We start from the raw sequence: 4,356 nt of genomic DNA, 5'->3' as shown, positions 1-4,356 counted from the left end.
TCTTGTAGATGATCCTTTCATTCCAAGAACTGTTGTTGATGGTGTTGCCTCCATAAAGCCCAAATGTTCATGGGAAGAAGATGACAAGAAAAAGGTTCTTTATAACAAGAAAGCAATAAATCTTCTTCAAGGTGCTCTTAGCATGGACGAATTCTTCTATAATTTGTCATGCATAACGACAAAGGAAATAGGGGATACATAGGTGGAAACTCATGAAGGAACCGTTGAAGTTAAAAGATCAAGATTAAACACTTTGAGTCAAGAGTACGAGTTATTAAAAATGCAACCCCGAGAATCAATCCTCAACTTGCAGAAAATATTTATGCATTTGACAAATCACTGGAAAGAACTTGGTAAGACTCTTACTGCCGATGAAATTAATCTTTAAGTTCTTATATCTTTAAGCAGGGAATGACAACCAAAAGTGACATCAATATGCGAGAAGAAAAATCTATCCAAATTGACTTCCGCAACATTGTTCGGGAAACTTCAAGAATAAGAGAAGAAACTTGGAAGACTTGAAAAGCATGAAATTCAAGTAAAAGATTCAAAAGACAATGCCTTAAAGACGAGAATCAAACATCATGATAGCAATAAATAGGATGAGTCCACTAGTGAAGAAGAAGATGATCTTATCAAGAAGTTTGATAAGTTTCTAAGAAAAGAAAGAAAAAAGGATCGAGATCATTAAAAGGGAATCACCAACAAGGAATGTTACATGCTTTGAATGTGGAGAAAAAGTACATGTTAAAAGTCAATGCTCTACACTTGAAAAGAAGAATAAATACTTTAATAGAAAGAAGGATAAAAACTCAAAGAAAACATGTGTAGAATGGGAAGATAATGAAGTAAGTTCATCTTCTTATTTGCATTGATGGCTTTAAACCACTCTGACGATGAAGAAGAAGAGGTTATTAATGAAATAAATTCTTATGATAATGATGATCTATATGTTATAGAAGAACTACTTGATGAATGTAAGAATTTGTTTAAAAAGGTGTCAACCCAAAAGAAACAAATTTTATCTCTTGAAGAAAATACTGACACCATGGAAAAGAATTTTGAAATTGAAAAACAAAGTTTTCTTGAAAATGAAAAACAAAATCTTACATGCAAAGAGTATGATTCACTTTATTTTTAAATTTTCCAATTAGAAAGAGTTATTGAAAGATATGAAAAAGGAAAAATTAGTTTGGATGGTGTCCTTAGTCAACAAAGATATTTCAATGATAAAAGTGGACTTGGTTATTCTATATTTAATAAATCAAGTACTAGTAAAATTATCTTTGCTAAGGCAAGTGACCAATCCAACAAGGAGAAAGTGAATAAAGCACAAAAGGTTCATCATCATCCTAAGAAGAGATTTCCTAAAAAGAAATCCTATGTTCCTATATATAGAAGTAACTTTGTTCATACATGTTTTTATTATGATATAAGTGGTCGTACACATAGTGCTTTCTATATAAGGAATTTTAGTGTGACAAATATATATTATGTGTAGGTAAAGGAAGAAACTAATTATGAAGGACCCAAGACATATTGGGTACCAAACAAAACTTAATTTATTTTGTAGGTTTGCTTGAAGACCACTACAAATCTACGATATCTTGATAGTGGTTATTCTAAGCATTTGACGGGAGATATAAACTTTATTTAGATCCAGTTCTAAAGTGCAAGGGTTATGTCACATATGGGAACAACCTTAAAGGAAAAATTCTTGGCAAAGACAAAGTTGGAGCACCACCTTTCACATCCATTGAAGTTGTACTTTATGTTGAAGGACTAAAGCACAATCTTTTTAGCATAAGCCAACTTTTTGACAAAGGCTTTAAAATCATGTTCACCAAAGATGAATGCTTGATTAAAGATGAAGTCACTCATGAGGTAAAATTCAAAGGTAAACGAATCAATAATTTGCTTATATTCCTATGTTGAATGGTTAATGCATGTTTGATTGATTTATCTTGTGATATAGAATCATTTCATTGGCCTATATACTTGTAAACTTATTTTCCTTCACCCATCTTTCCCTTCTTTTTGATAATGTCAAAGGGGGAGAAAAAGATGATTTGCTTATGTCTTTGACCTTTAGGTGAGTGTTTGACTCAATGTGAATGTTCCCCCTTCATGATGATCCAACAAGTGGCGCACTTTATATGAAATCCTTTTTTACCTCGCCCACCAAGCCGAGATAAAAATCCATTTCTAACTGAGGTAAAACTACTTATTCGTAGTAGTTATAATATTGAAAAAAATACCGCTAGTTGATTCATCTAAGGCAAGAGTGACATAATACCTATTGTGATTAGATAAAGAATTTGTAGTTTTCATTAATCAAGAGAAATACCATGTATTATAATTCATCATTGTACATTAGTATTTTTTAGCCTAATCCAGATTCAAGTTCCAGGTGAATAAGAAAAAAGGGAAAAACACTTACCAATAAGTGTGAGAGACCATTAATTACAAACAATACGCGATTAAGTCTCCCTTAATAAATAAATACTTGATCTTGCTTAAAAGCTTTGATCAAGAACAATAGCTTGAAACACAAGCAACACACACTTTGATAACCGTATCAATGATATCTAAGTGACACACAAACATTCAATACTTAACAGCTTATAAATGCATGACAGAATTTGCAACTCCATAAACAGTCATACTCTTCTATCAACATGGTATTAGAGAGACTCACAATAAAAGGACAAACCCTAACCTAATCCTGTAAGTTCTCTCTTCAATAGGTTTGTAGTCTTCTATTTATAGCACACATCTGGTATGGACTTGGGCTTCAAATTACAGTAGGGAGACTGCTAGGAATCTGCAAAATATTCTCCAAGAAAATAGGTCTCTAAACATTAGTTTCCTAAATATTCTCCATATTTAGAAACCAATCAAATCTCTTGAACACAGATAAATCTTTTATCCTTAGATTCAACATTATATTAGATTGCATAATATTTTTCAAATGTTCTGCATCTGTAATAATTAAGACATAATCCAAAAGCCCAACTCAACACTTAGTCACGATGTCTAATGATCCTACATAGGACATCTTGTTCGACATGTTATACCAGATGTAGTAAATAAAACATCTTGTTCAAGATATTGATCAACATAAATTTTCTGCAATGTTGAAACATTCTATCTAACATATTGCTATCTAATTTGTTTTACTAAAATTAATGTCAACCATACAATTAGAGAATTAACACCCATTGGTTGCAAATGAATTTTTAAGACTAGGCGAGATTCAAATGGTAATGTGGAGTGGTATAAGGATCATCTTGTGGCTAAGGGTTATACCTAAAAGAAAGGGATCAACTTTAAATATACCTTTTTCTTCCGATTTCCTAGAAATACTCTTTTAGGACAATCATGGTTGTTGTTGCACATTATGATTTGGAACTCCATCAAATGGATGTCAAGACGACATTCCTCAGTGGCAATGTTGATGAAAAGATCTATATGGTGCAACCAGAAAAGTTTGTGTCGGGAGACTCAAAGAATATAGTTTGTAAATTAACAAAACCCATTTATGGACTAAAGAAGACGTCTCGTCATTGGTACCATAAGTTTCATGAAGTAATTCTCTCTTTTGGTTTAGAGATTCAAGATTCAGGAAACCCTAAGGAACTCTACAAATCAGAAGATCACATACCTTTAACCTTTAACGATTTCAATGGCAAACTCAAATACACGATTTATCAGGATTCTCTCTTTATCTCATTATATGGGGTTGGCTACACAAATCAACTTTTGCCATAATGTTCTATCAAGGATCATATTTCTACCTAAATTGTTAATCTTAAGATTTTTTTTAATAAATTCTCTTTTAATCTTTTTAGGTCTTCCTCTTCCTCTAGTTGTTTGACTTCTCTCCATCAGATTTATTATACTTACCACAAAATATATATATTATCTCTACATGTCCAAATCACCTAAGTCTATTTTCCACCATCTTCTCTACTATAGGTGCTACCCCAACACTATAATATTTTCATTTCTAATTTTACCATGTCTAGTCTTACAACACATCCAACATAAAATCCTCATCTCTTATACACTTACTTTATTCTCTTTATTGATTCTTAATAGTCCAACATTCTGTCTCGTACAATATTGCAAGTTTTACCGCAATTTGATAAAATTTTCCCTTCAACTTGAGAGGTATCTTTGTGTCACATAAAACCCCTGAAGCCCTCCTCCACTTTAGCCACTCAACTTGAATTTAATGGCTTACACCCCCTTCTATTTCTCCCTCATTTTGTATCATGGACCCAAGATATTTAAACAATATATCTTGAGGAATGATATAGTCTCAAACTTTCACCTCTAGATTAGAAACACTTC

The sequence above is a fragment of the Vicia villosa genome, unplaced genomic scaffold, assembly GCF_029867415.1.
Source record: "Vicia villosa cultivar HV-30 ecotype Madison, WI unplaced genomic scaffold, Vvil1.0 ctg.001696F_1_1, whole genome shotgun sequence".
NCBI classification, from domain to species: Eukaryota; Viridiplantae; Streptophyta; class Magnoliopsida; order Fabales; family Fabaceae; genus Vicia; species Vicia villosa.
The sequence above is the reverse complement of the archived record's forward strand: the minus strand, read 5'-3'. Positions refer to the sequence as shown.